Raw genomic sequence first — 15,506 nt, forward strand, 5'->3', positions numbered from 1 at the left:
ATGAAAAAAACCTAAGATGGCAGGGGGCAGTGTGAATCCATTTTCTGTTGCATTCACATCTGATTGTGCTGAATACAGGGAAAATTTAAGAATGGAAGCAAAAACTACTTCACAACTGTAATTAATTGCTGTGATTTCACATGCTTCCACAATTTGTGACTGTTAACCAAGTGAAATAACAGTAATTTGTTCCAGTCATAATTTCCACAATCCACAATTTTTTCCGATTGTGGCAGACCACCAGAAATGTATCTGATATTTTAAAGATAATTTGTTTGTGTATGCTAAGAGCCTTCTCCAATTTCTTATTTCCCAAGTGGTAAAATAGTGTTTTCCACCCTGTAGAGTGACCCAATATAGAGAATAAACAAGCAGGTGAGAACCACCCACGCAAGTTCATTGCTGTAAACGTATATTGGTGTTTTATGCTGTATTTACTCTATACTTATAAGAATAATGTACTTATGTTAGCCTAGGGCTAGCATAGCAGACCTTTGTTTAGTTTTTATCATATATATTTAAATAAAGTTTGTTGTTTCCCAAGTGATCTAGTTCCCTTTTTTGATCCAAGTGATCTAGCTTCCTTTTCCCAGCTGTTAGCTGACAAGATAGATAAAGCAAGTGGAAAAATGCTTTCAGAATGTATGTCTAATTTGGAACTAGCAAAAGGGCACAATGTTGGTTAATTGAAACTCCTCTTTAAGTCTATGAAAATATTTAAATTTTGCACTATCAGGAAAAAAATATAATTGGGTAGTTCCAATGAAAGGACTCTTACGTGGGATGTATGTCATCGCCACTTTGCCAACAAAGATGGCTGGAGATATGAGCCACCAAGAGAAGAAATAGGATGGCAGTACCCGCAAGAGAGCAGTGAGGGGTAAATGTTATTAAAAAATTGCAAAGAGGTAAGTAAGGGTATTTTGTTTTGTTTTTTTTGCGAAAGAGACATCGTCTGTCCCTTCTGTAAAAAAGGACCTGCCCGATAGCGAATTGCAATGGTAGGATTTATGTTCAGCTTTAAGGTAAATATTGTTAGGTGCCTTTTCCTGACAGCTCCATGTCAGCCTACAAATGGGTTAATCCCCTTGCTCCTCCTACTTCCAGGATTGTAACTCAATACATTTGCGGTAACCCCTGCACATGGCATTCTTTCTTTTTCCTCTTCTTACTTTCATGTGCAGCCACCTACCACATTGGAATAAAGCTCTGATTGACTGCTTAACAAGCAATGTATGACTTCAAAGGTGTCTTAGGAAGGAGCCGTGCTGCTGGTCCCTCAGGTTAGCCCTACAGCTGTTAAATGCAGCATTGGCAACAGGATTGCACTCGCCCTCTCCTTGTGCTCATATTAGCCTTCATTTCCACCTCCATAGCTCCCTATATTGCATTTGTTGAGCCATTCCTCAAGCCAATACTAAGACAACAGGGGTCCTAAACCCCCTATCTTTTATGTCACTCATTGATCAACTAATACCATCAACTTTAAGTCTCTGTATCACCTGAAGAAGCCAATGAGCGAAACGTGTCGGGAAATGAGACAAACTCCTATGACTCAGATATAGATAGTGTAATAAATGTGTGACGTGTAAAAAATCTGGCCTCATGATATGTTAATGAGACCATGAAACTGTATTGTATGTTTTGTACATAACTGTATGTGTTCAATCCTTTTGAATTAAGATTCCAAATGTTTTAAAGCTAGGTAGTTGCCAAAAAAGCCGTCTTCCATTATAAAACAAACCACTACAGAAACCAATATTTTTTTGACTTCTAGGTAGTCTAGAGTAACCAGCTTTAAACAGGTTTAAAAAAAAAGAGGCAGGTTTATGTAGTAAGTCAGAGAACAGTGTAGAAAATAAAATAACTTCACTGTCTGTCGTGACAAGAGTAAACTGCAAAAAGGTGAAAGTTAGCTGGCAGCAGCAATTTGCACACTTAAAAATATACCTATAATTCTCATAAATATAAGACTCTATAAGACTCAATTTTTCTAAAGATATTTTCAAATTTATTAAACAGTACAGAAAGGTAAGAATTAACTGGAATATATATAATTTTTTTATGCATGTAAAAATATTTCATAATACGCCTAGTTGCTATAATTAAGTCAAAACCAAGTTAGCGAAGTATTCCAAATTGCCTTAACCTGATAAGAAGAATAATGGAATACAGTAGGTAGGTTTTGCTATTCGGATGAACTGTATGTCTACCGTCAGATCAGTTTGTGTAATTGCCTTCAGAGCTGCTCATCAGTCTGTTCAGCTGTCCAGAAATCCAATCTAACACAGTCAGTCACACAGAATCCCCGCACAGAGAATATAATCACATTTATTTTAGGTATCTGTAAAGTTTGTTAATAAACCGTATAACTACATGACCTACTGGTCACGCTTTCTTACATGCACATTCATGCTGTCATTTGGCATTAAACAGATTTGAATTATTCCTCGGACTACATTTTATGACTTTCCAGACATATAGACGCTTATGGAACACTCAAAGAAGGATACATGCATCTTTAAAAATTTATAACTAAACCCATTCACCTCCATTGTAGAAACAGTCTGTATTAATCAAGAAAGAGTGACTCAAACTGCAGTTTGAAAGAAAGAATACACACTTATTATTGTTAAAATGTGCTAAAACACTAAACTGGGATGAATGTATTGACAATCTTTTTTCACCTCCGAGCTGTTGGAAGCTGTTACAGTATGTATGCTGGAACACATTGACTTTAGTATGGGATTTTTACAAAAAAAAATGTATAAAAAAATAAAATAAAATTAAATAAAGCTACATACAAACAATTTAAAGCAAGATATTTTCTTGACTGCTAGACTGCAGCATATAGGACCTATTGTTTTTCAAGGGTCATTCCAAACAAAAGTAACATTTCAATTTTTTTTTGTAGACTCTATTAGTTAAAGCATAGTTGCAACCTTGAAGTTTAGGTATTTTTGCCCACCTTGCAATGGTCAAAATCTTCTTGTTACATTCCATCAGACCCAGGAACTGTGTAGAGATCTTACTACTTGAATATCCTTGAAGATGAATAAAACAATTAAATGGTTTACAGTTGCAACCACCAAATGCTAAAAGATCATTCTAGGATGGACTGACCTCTTAATCCAGGGTGGAGAATAGGAAAGAATTGTTGTGACACCACAGAATTCCTGTTTAAATATATCAAAGTTTTGAGGACTTAGGGATACTAACAACATGGATACAACCACAGAAATGCGTTTTTTTCCATTACTGTTACTTTGGTATTGTAGTAGTATTGGTATTTTTTTTTACAAAGCAAAGCCATTTAATTTATTAATAAAGTAAGTAAATGTAAGTTATTTTTCCACTTTGTTTTTGTTGAATTATGAATTTTATGGTTTTTGAAACAACAAAGACAATAAACAAACAAAAGGCCATAACAGACACTCAACTGCATATTATTTAAAGAGACAGGAACACAGACATATACCCACTGGTAAAAAGGTGCTGATGTTGATATTTTGGCTACTTTTTGGATGTTTTTAACATATAAATACAAAAATTAAAAAAAACACACAAAAAGATCAGAAAAGTTTCTGAAAGTTTTCTGGAAAAAAATGTGATTGTGTGTCATGTTTAAGGTGTGTTATAATTATGAATGATGTTAATAAAAAAAAAAAACATACCCCCGAAAACTGAATGTAAAAAGATTTTGGACCTTTTGCTGTTGAGTTTACTTGGGTATATTTTGATGTTTTCTTGATTACTTTAGACAAAAGGATTACTTAGACAAAAATGCAAAACAAGTTTTATTTTCACGTGGACTTTATTTTTTGCTGTGGTTTGTTGCAATTTCAGGATTTTTTTGGCACCAGAGGGATTGTTGCCACTCCGTCTTCACATAATCTATTTAGTGACCTGCAGCATCACCAACCTTTCTTTAACATGGAAAATCAGACACATACTCCTTTATGACCCTGCAGCTTTTGCAGTGTACTTTACCGTGCCTACTTTGGTACATTGTTTTGCAAAGGTCCAGGACTGAAGAGAGAAGTGGAATAGACACGTGCTGTGGAAAGCCTTACCTCTGTCACCAGAGAATTGAGTTTGGCAAGGGCAACTTGGGTTTGGGTAATGGTACTGAGGCACTAACAGCTGGCTGCAGCACCGACCACTGACATTTTCAGACTGTCCAAAAACTGAATTTGATTCTCCAGTGTTCCCTCTGAACTTCTTGCAGCTTTGGTGAAGGGACAGCCAGGGATCAGGTAAAAGGGCAGATAACATTCAATATCTGTGTTCAACATGGACTGAGGTTGAGGCATGCAGGTGGCAATAATCGCAGTCTATGGAGAAAAATGAGCAAGGTTGGGGTCAAGCCAGGTTGGTATTTAAGAAGACACAAAATAAAAAGCAAACGATTCAGCAACCAGAGCATGGAACTAGAGAGGTTTAAATAGGACTAGCATGTAATAGCAGGACATGATTGAATCCATGAACTAATCTGCTCATTGGCTGCAACAAATATTCATAAATCCCTCTCATCTGTGGGCAGCTTCAGTGTCTGTGAATGGTTTGCCGGGAAAGGTTTAGCACCCTAGTCCCAATGTAAGGGTAATAAAGAGCAGAAATATGTATATGGGGTATCTAAGGTTTAAATCAGATATAAAAAGCCCTGGAATAAGACATCTTACAAGTAAGATAATTGAACGTATTATCATATGTTAATATTAAAGATGAGCGAATCGAAGCTAACGAAGTGGAATTCGATCCGAATTTCAGGAAAAATTTGATTCGCCCTGAATCGGAATTTCCTTGCGATTCGTAGTAACAAATCACAATTTTTCCTGAAATGGCGGCTGCACGTGTGAGGACGATCTCTGGGCACTACAGGGGATGAATAGGGACTTGTCCCCATTCATCACCTTAGGTGCCCTGTATTCTATCTAAAAATACATAGTGCAGCGCTGCAACAGCAATCGCTGTTGCCGTGCTGTGCTTCTGCTATGTATTCTTAGAGAGAGTTTCACTATTTAAGAATACAGAGAAACTCCATCTAAGAATACATAGTAGAAGTACTGCACGGCAACCGGGAAATTGCCGAAATAACCGGAAACAGCCATTTTTAAAGCGATATGCTACAAATAAATTCAGATCCAAGCGAATCTTTTAGGAAAATTTGGCGAATTGGCTGTCGGCATAAAGCTCCGCTCATTGCTCTGCTCCCTGAGTTGCTGAGGAAAGGGAAATCCTGATCAGGCTTTCCCTTTCCTCAGGGAGCAGAGCAATCAGCGGAGCTTTATGCTGACATCTCTGCTCCCCTGATCGGATTCAAATTTGAATTCGACCACCCAAATTTTTTTGCTATATTCGGCCGAAAAGGCTGTCGAATCGAATATTGAGCTATTCGACCAACACTACTTGTAACCCTTTGATTCTAAAATATTTCCTTATTACATGCATTGTTGGATCAATAAGGGGGTGTTTAGGTCTATCCATTAATAACTCAGGGGGTAACCAAGGTGCTCCTGCTATCAAAACAGGGGACATTGCTTCTTCAATCCTAACATAAGGTTTCTGTCTCCCATGTCTACACCAATCTATTAATCTTGCAATATGAACCACCTCCTGATATAGAAACAGGTCAGGGAACGCTATTCTACCTTGTAACTTAGGTAAGCACAGAATTTCTTTACGTAAACGGGGAGTATCACCTCCCCAAACAAAGGGCAGAAACTCACTCCTAAACTTACACAGAAACTGATGGGTACAGGTAATGTTTGTAATAGACAAAGCAGATGAGGCATCACGTTCATTTTAAGCATGTTACACCTGCCAAACCATGAGAAGGTATATTGCCTCCAGCGCTGCAGGTCCCTTCTAATAGAGTTTCACAGTGGTAAAAAATTCAGATTCCCTATATGGGTCAAATCAGCTGGAATTTGAGTCCCCAGGTATGTAATGGACCTATTTGCCAATTTAAATGGGAAATAAGCTGACACCTCTTCAATAAATTTTTAAGATAGGGAAATGGAGAGGGCTTCAGACTTTTGAAAATTAATTTTAAAATTGGATAGTCATGAATATATGTCAATCTTGGATAATAAAGTAGGTAAAAATGTCCTGGACAATGTAACAAAACAGCAGATCATCCGCGAAGGCTGCTACCTTATGTTCTTCCCTCTTCACTTTTACCCCTTGAATAATAACATATTTTCTCACACAACAAAGAAAGGGCTCCATGATTAAAATAAAAATCGGCATCCTTGTAGCCACTCCATTGCTAATTGGAAAGGGTGGTGAAAGGAAGCCATTCACCTTTATTTGAGCTGAAGGAGCAGAATATAAAGCAAGTATCCATCGGATCAGTGGGGAAGGAAGTCCAATATGGACCAGTGTCTGCGAGAGAAAGTCCCAGTCGACTCTGTCAAAAGCTTTTCCGCATCTGCCGATAGAAGCATTGTTGGTATCTCACTCGTACGAGAGAACTCAATCAGATTCAGAGTTATGATGGTATTATCAAGTGCTTCACATCCAGGTAAGAATCCCTTCTGATCTGAATTGATGATAGTTTGGAGTAGAGGTTTAGCTCGGTCTGCCAGTATCATACTAAGCAACTTAAGATCACAGTTAGAGAGGGAAATTGGCCAATAGCTACCACATAAATTCAGATCTTTCCCGGGTTTGAGAATGACCGATTTATGAGCTGTAAGGGTGTCTCTGGGCAATTGCATTTCTTGTGTCAGGGTGTTAAATGCCTCCAGAAAATGTTGAGATAGATTAGGTAAGAAACATTTATAGTACTTAAGTAGTAGGCCATCTGGCCCCGGTGCTTTTCCAGAAGCTGCATTAGAAATGGCTTTAGTTAATTCTTCAGCTGTTATTGGTAGCCCCAAAGATTCAACAGCATCTTCTGAAAAGGAAGGTAAACTCGAATCGCGTAGATATGTATGTATCAAATCCTTCCTAATTGAGGTCGATTCCATATTATGATCCCTATTCAACAAGTGTTTACTATTTCTAGAAAACCAGTCTGGTTACTATTTGGGGCATATAAATTCACAAAGGTATATTTAGGAGTACTGATTAATCCTTTCACCAGCAGGTATCTGCCTTTGGGGTCAGACCTTTGTGCTAGAAAGGCCCACTGTAGGGATTTATGTATAAGTATACTGGCCCCCTTTGTCTTGGAGTCTAATGAGGCACTGTGGTATGCCATAAGGAAATGGCGATCTGTTAACCTCTTTATATGGTCATATTGGTAATGCTTCTCCTGAAGAAACGCTACCTGCCATTTATGTTCATGTAGTTCTTTCAGAATAATTGCTCTCTTAATGGGGGAGTTCATTCCCTTTACATTAAGGGACGTTACCTTCAATGCCATAGGAAAGGGAAGGGTCAAAGATAAAAAGAAAAAATAGGTAGAACAAGTATACAAAACTAAAAAACAAATAACAAAACGAAAAATACAAAAAGACAAAAGAAAAGTTCCACTTGGAGAATAAAAACTCTCTGTAGAAAAAACAAAGACAGATGAATATAACAAAATATTCTTTTGTGAGAAAATATTTTTTTCTTGGATCAACCCCCCACTAAGAAAGGAAAAGGGAAGGGGGAAAAAGGGGGTTATCCCTAATTGGGGAAGAAGTACCCAACAGTGGGGAGTCTGGGCCTCCCAAAAAAATAAATATCATCAACATAAAGTGCATCATTAACATTCACATATAATATATAACCACAATTCCCTGGGAGATAGAAGTAGATCAAAACACATTGTTCAGTATCAACAGTCAAAGGTCAGCAATAAATACCCCTAAGCTCTGTGTCTGTTTTCGTTCTGCGTCTTACTATGTCAAAAAGAGAAATGGAAAGGAAGAGGAAGGCAACAGTAATAGCCATATCCAGGGGCAGGAAACAGGCACAGAGTCCCAAAAACATGTATAATCACAAAACGTATACAATAAAGATAGTAAGAATAGCATAAAGATACAACCAGTAATTGGCTAGTTTAATCCCGCATCAGGTCTATGTTTGCACCAAATGAAATACACAGCAATCATAAACCTCTTATCTTGGTCATGGAATCAAAAGGCCAAAATCTTCCATTAACATTGATTTACATATACCCTTAAAAATGAAAAAATGGAAAAAATAAAGAAGAAAAGGAGGGGGAACATCCCCATTAGGGTTAAGACCGCAAGCCAGGAACATTGCACAGGGTAAAACATAAGAAGCCCTGCCGAAGGACAGAGCTTAACTTCAACTACTACAACTTATAAAAATACCTCTGCTCCTCAGGTAAATATAACAATAGAACTTTACAACAGTCTATATCCAAAAATCACATGAAGAAGAAAAAGAAATAGAACAGTCTATATATCAGACCCAGAGATGGTTGTACAAAGGTATCTTTAACGTTCACTTGGGCCTATCCTTCCAGTAGGCTGGGATACTGGGTTAAGCCGTTGACAAATAGAGTTGCGAGCTCTCACTCGTCACTGTGTAGAATTTAGCACATCCAATTTTATAGCTAACCAACCAATGGTAAAGCTAACCAATTCAATTGGTGATACTTGCAGAAAGTCAAACAGTGCAGGTGATTGCAGGTGGCCATGTAAAGAAAAAACATATTCGCCCTTTAACACTGGGAGATGAAAGGGATAACCCCATTTATAGGTTGCTTGTGCTGACCTGATGGAATCCAACAATGGCCTAACAACAGTTTCGAGTGTGGCTGGAAAGATCTGTTAATATATGTATTGGTGCTCCATCAAAGTCTATATCACCATGCCTCCATGCTTGCCGCAATATTTCCTCTTTAATATTGTAAAAGTGAATTCTGCATAACACATCCCTGGGAACGGTACTTTATTCAGTATGGGCTCTGCTCACTCTGTGGACTCTGTCTAATTCACTAGCCGTGGTAAAAGGATGATCTAAATACAGATTCAGAATTGCAATAACTGTAGATCTTAATCTGAATTGCCTGTGACTTCAATAATACCTCTAATTCGTACATTATTCCTACAATTTCTATTTTCATTGCCTTCTGTACAAAGAAAGAGGGCAGAGATTTGAGCTGGGACTCAAGTACAGATCTTCTGGAGTCTACAGACATCAACTGTTGTTGTAGTGATTCCAATTCTCTTTTCATTGAACTTTCAATTCTCTTAGTAAAAGCATTAAGGTCACCTTTAGATGGAAGAATATGCAGTATGGTTTCTAACTGTATCTGCAAATAGCTAGTGATCTTGTCAGGCACATCAGGGGTAGGTTCTGCTGAAAAGAGCAATTGGGAGAACTAGCAGGGGTCAGCATTTTCCTCACTCCTATCAAAAGACTCCACGCTACTTGCAGGGACATTTACTTGCTGATGCTTAGTTGTCTATTAAGCGCCAACCCCATCTTGGAGCCTGCAGCCGCTTCAGGAGAGCCAGTTGAAGAGGAAAAAAACTGCTTCATGTCCCTGGTTGTTGTCTTTGCAGTCCACTGTGCTTTCCCCGGGTACAGACATGAGGCTGGTAAGTAAGCCAGTCTGAGTCTCAGTAATCCTGTCGGTGGGCTGGAGCTCAGAGAAGCTGCAGCTTCACTTCGCCATTCTATGAATACGCTCCCTACTAGGGCCAGTAACTTGACATCTAAGTTTAACAATGAAATTCATGCATATTTTCACAACTTAGAAAACTAGTGATACCCCCAGCCAAACTTTGATCCTTATGGACTGGCTGCATCATTCATAATTTTTTTCACAATGGGAAGATGAAGAAAGTGATACATTGCCCTAGAGCCAGGGTACCTCTACTTCCTCTGTAACACACATAACCACTCTCTCCCTGAGAACACAGGTTCTTAATTGCCTATTCTGTTTGCAGACAGTATTCCTATCTCCCAGAAAATCTAGACAAATAGGTATAAGGGAGAGAAGCTGCGTGATGATGTACAATATTTATTCAATCCAGAGGAGCTTCAAGAGAAAAGGAGAGAAGAACTTTGATAGTGGTTCAAATTTTTTGCACACCCTTGGTTTTTCACTTGAATTAGATTGTGGCAGTAGTAGTTGTGCTGGTGGTGGTAGTGGTGATTATAATAAATGTATAGATGCCATAAATTACCATACTGTCACAATCAAAGTGACAAAGGCTGTGTAATGAAACAATTTTTCCCAGCTGATTTTTATACTTTTTAAAGGCCTCTTATATTCCATGCAGTAGTATTCTGATATGAAAGGCTTTTAAAGAGGTTCTTTTTAACATTAGGTAGCTGGGTTTGCAGATGACTTACTATTTTTTAATTACTTGGCCAAACCTCTTAATATACAACCCTTCAAGGAATTCCAATTGTTTATTTTTCCTTCAGAGGTCCTAAATAATAATTTCCCCAAGCCAGACTAAATATTTCACACTTCATTGAAAAATGGCCCCCGGAAGTGTAAAATACTAAGGTATGTACTTCACCACAAACCTTTTTACAAATGTATTCCCTTTTCTCATGCTTATTTAATGAGATGTTTAAAAAAGTAACACCCTTTTGTAGCATGCATTCTTTAAATTAATGTTTTAACCCATTTGCTGTGCCTTCTTTAAATCGTACCAATAAAAACACCCTATTAAAAACTGTTCACTGAAAGTTTGGTACCTTAGCCCTATTTTATACTACAAGGCTGTCCAGATTTTTTTAAACTTCTAAACTTTCTATAAAAATCTATAAAAATATAGATCCAATTAAAACATTCCACTAGAACTATTCTGCGTCACTGCTTTCCCTAGCAGAGAAGGGATCTCCTACCAACACTAAATTTCATCCAGTGGAGTTTCTCTCTCTCTCTCTCTCTACTACATATTGCCATAGTATTCTTATAGCTTGGGCCCTTGAACAAAAATCCCAATACAAAAAAAAGGAGATATATTTTGTTTCCTAAAACCCTGTAGGCCATTACAGACACCATACCTCTTATTGTTTTCTTATGGTTTAAATGTCCAAATTGAGCACCTTTTAAGCAGCTTTTGTCACATTGTGTACTTTAACTGTGGTCCTATTAATCTTTTCTACAGAGCGCGTATGAGATCGGCACTGATTTCATGCCTGCTCTCTTTAAATCATGAATACAAATTTGAGTTCTTTTAATTCATGCTGTCCATGAAAACTTTTTACTATTAAGGTGCAGTTGGGCGCTCTATTGTGCATGTTGTGCAAAAAAGCCTTTTTGACATTCATTATTTTTAAAGGATGAAGTAATTTTTTTTTACCATTACACTGTTGTCAAGTTGTATTTTCAGTATGCTTAATGATGATATGGCAGCTCTGTGTGCTATCAATACATCAATCAATGCAATCAATACATATTATGAGAACATAAAAGACATAGTCAAAAGAGAGGTCTTTTTGGCAAGTAAAAGTTTAAAGTTTTACTTATTGTTGTAGTTTGATACAATAACAAGTCAAAATAAATGATTAACAAATGTGTTACACATGGTATAGCTTCAAACAAAAAAAAAGCAGATTGATACTAAAAATGTAAAATGATTGTCTCTTTAACCCAACGTGTGTCTCATAAAGAAATTCAAATTTCAGTTCGTTACTGGTAAATTTCCCTGCCACTACAGTATCTGCCTTATATTGTAACCTATCTCTTGGTAATACTGTATCTGCCTGCTATTATGAATGCTTGTATGTTGCTCAGATTTGCCTCTGGTTGGAAAAATCCCTCTGTTGCTGGTATTACACTGGGGAACACAATTTTTGTTCGGTTAGATGTTACACTTGTTTTTACTAATTTTTGGGTGGTGAATACAGAAATTACTTCAGTTTTTTGCTATCACATCCAGTTTTTAAGATATAGGGTACCTTCTATTTTTGTCAAAAAGCATATAAAATATAATAATATAATAATTGGGTAAACGGTTAAGGTAAAAATTTACGCACATAGCTTTTCCTGGAGTGTTCAGTGTTAGGACAATCCCGCTGGATGCTCCAACAATAGTCAGCCATCATATGTACATCCCATCTACCCTGATACCGTCCATCTATGACCTTCAAATCTTGGTGGAATCGTTCACCATGCGAAGTTAAAAAGATGGCTATGCTGAAAATTCACCTTGATGCTCATATTGCACCAAGCACTATGTAGCTCTCAAAGAATTTCTGGACAATTTCTGTGTAATTATTTGCTCCTGTGTTTCCAAAAAAGTCCTTGACAATGACTTTGAATGATAACCAAGCATTCTTTCCCATTTCTAACATTGTCTTGATGAAATGTTCATCTTTGATGAGCTGCCGAATCTGTGGTCCATCAAACACACCGGCCTTTATTTTTTCAAACGACAGGCTAGGAAATGCCAAAATTAGGTACTTGAAACAGTCTCCTTCAGTTGGCAAAGCTTTAACGAACTTCTTCATCAGACCCAGTTTCATGTGCAGAGGCAGGAAAATAATATTCTTTCCATCCACAAGTGGCTCATGTAGAATGTTTAGATCACTTGGTTTTAGGGCAGATCTTGGAGGCCAATTCCTTTCCACCCAATGCCTCTCACGAGCTCTGCTGTCCCACATGTACAGATAACAGGGATACTTGGTGTATCCGCGTTGCTGACCAACAAGGAAGCATACCATTTTAGGGTCAACACAGATGATCTAATTGTGTTGGTGATATTGCAACAACTCAACGTCTCTCTTTATGTCTTCATATTCTTAACAAAGAGAAATTGAATGGACAATTGGGACTGACCCAAATATATTGCCATTGTGAAGGAGGACACACTTTAAGCTCCCCTTTGAACTATCGATGATTAGTCGCCATTCAGTTGAATTATAGATTGGAGTTCGGTATTCTTCCATTAAACCAGGTATGTTATGGCAATACACAAAGCCACCATCAGTTCTAAAGTACAGCAGAAATGCAATTCCTCTGGTTCAAAAGTTCAATACCTTCGTTCCTTTTTCAAGTATGTTTTTCTCACGCAGTCTTGATGCTAGGAGTTCTGAAGCCTTCTTCAATACTCCCAAATCACTCAGCTCATCTTGATCAAATCCCTTACGAACGAGTCTTTTTCAATTTCAAACTCTTCATCATTGTTCGCCATCATTGTTCATCATCATAATCATGTTTTTCAAGAGAGGGTAGTGTACCGTAAACCAGCACTGGGATTTCATCTGAATGAGCCACTGGGTGTATAGCCGATGGTAGACTAGGATATCCTATGTTACATTTATTTTTCTTGTTATATCCTGAAGTTTTCACTATACAAAAGTAACACTGAAAGACACTGAAATGATCTCCTGGCTCCTGCCAAACCATAGGTATACCAAATGGCATCTTATCACGTGTTCCCTTTGTCCACATCCGTAAACCCTCAACACACTGTTTGCACACCTTATGAGGGGCCCAAGACTTATCTTGATCACCAAGTTTAACTTTGAAATATGCCAAATAGGCTTGCTCTACAAATGTGCTGATGTTTGCCCTTTGACTGGGAATGGTGAAACTGCCACAGATATAACAAAATTAATTAGGGTTGTTTAGGCACTTACGACGAGAAACAGCAGAGCCAGATATGATCTGAAAGAATAGAAATACGTGTGTAAGTAAAAAAATATATTTTGCTTATTCACTACATGGAGCAGCGCACAACCTCTGACCACAGTTATCGCATTAATATTAGCGGTAGAGAAAAAACCTGACGTGAAAGAAAACTAACTGCACTTTCAGAATCAGATGACCTATTTTAGTGTAAATAAGCTTAAAAATTGAAGTCAACAAAAAATTTGTTGAAAATTGTTCACAAGTGTTACCAGCGTGGGATTGATCCAGCATGTTATTTTACTGGACATACTCACTTTAACTTAACCATACCGCAAGTTTTGCTGCATCGTAATTTAAATGTACCATATTTTGTCAATATCCATTAGGAAATAATATATGCTAACACTTTATGCTGTTATTACATGTAGTGATATATTAATAATGTTTCTCTATCTTATGTCCCTCATCATTCAGCCAAACATCACAGAAAAGGAAAGTGAATCTAAGGGTAGAGAATAGAAAACTTTCCTTTCCCATTAGGGAAGCTGAGGGTAATCTAGAACTGTTCCATCAAGGCCTAGTGTTCTCTCTTTGCAGCTCTTTCTCCTTAGAGGGTAAGCAGTAAACTTTTGTTGGTTTCAAGAGAAAGCGGAATCTCCATTTGTAGATAACTGATGTTTGGGGATGCCAGATCTGTTGAAAGTGATGAGGAATGAAGGTGCTGATGGCCCTGTCCCATGCAGCCTAAAGTAAGCATTTCTTAGACTAAAGGTCATAAAGGACCTCTGTAACGTTAGAAATTACAATTCCTAACTCAAGGGCTTTTTGAGACTTATGCTGGTTACAATTCAAAAATAATGACAGAAAATCATAAGTTGTATTTATATTAGTGTTGCAATAGTAATGGTTCTAAAGCATAAACACAGCTCAAAAAATTAGGTTTAGTTGACTTTATGGGCCTAATTTATCAATGAAATCGCTGGTCGCGCATACTTTCGCGCCGTTATATCGAGCCGGTTTACCGCGGGCTGGAGTCATATGCGCTCGTTCATTCGCATCTCACTGCCAAGCCGGATACTTGCCTTCATAACAAAATGGGCAATAGGGGTCGCGAAAGCTGCCGGAGATGCGCGGCTCCGGCCGCGAGCTTTTTCAGTTGCTGATTTGCGCGACGGTGTACGATTTCGGATCGCGAATACGAATGCGCGAGCGAGCTTCCGATTTTCCTTGATGAATCAGCCTCAATGTGTTGGCTTTAACATAGAGGATTATAAGGTTTTTAAAGATCTCTTGCAAATATTAGAAGAAAACAAATCTAAAATCTCAACGCTCAATAAACCCACATCTAATTTAAATCTTGACATTCCAAATGCCCTAAATCAAGTTTCTTTTTCTATAAATATCAACCAACCCTCACATTTTGACCTTTGTAAATGTTCTTACAGAAGAAATTTGCAACTCAAACTGGGATTTTTTCCCACCTCCTTCAAATTTAACACACAAAATATTGCCTTGCGGAGACTCCAACAGAATAAAAATATAGTTATAAAGGGTGGAAACATTGAAGGACAATGAGGGGTATTTAACAATATGTCTTGATATTCTCACTATTGTTGAATAGTATTGTACAATTCTGATTTCCACCCTGAATCAATTTTATTAAAGAACTAATGACACCAATATTTAAAGCCCATCCTAACGTTCATAAATGTATGTCAAAACCTATAGGACATCCAATTATTCATGGTACCAATTGAATGTCATCTAAAGCCAGTGGGCTAGTTGACACATATCTTTGTCCATTTGTTAGTAAACCTTCCATCTCTCTTCAAAGACCCTTTGGAATTACCTAAAACCATTGAGCGCTGTGTTGTAGCTACAAAGACCTCACTAGTTGCTCTGGACATTGAATCTTTTTATTGTAGCATTCCACATGATAGGGGATTTAACCTCCTTGCAGTTAAGCCCGACCTTCGCTCGGGCAAAAAAAAATTGCAAG

This window comes from Pyxicephalus adspersus, chromosome 7, assembly GCF_032062135.1.
Source record: "Pyxicephalus adspersus chromosome 7, UCB_Pads_2.0, whole genome shotgun sequence".
In the NCBI taxonomy this organism is placed as follows: Eukaryota; Metazoa; Chordata; class Amphibia; order Anura; family Pyxicephalidae; genus Pyxicephalus; species Pyxicephalus adspersus.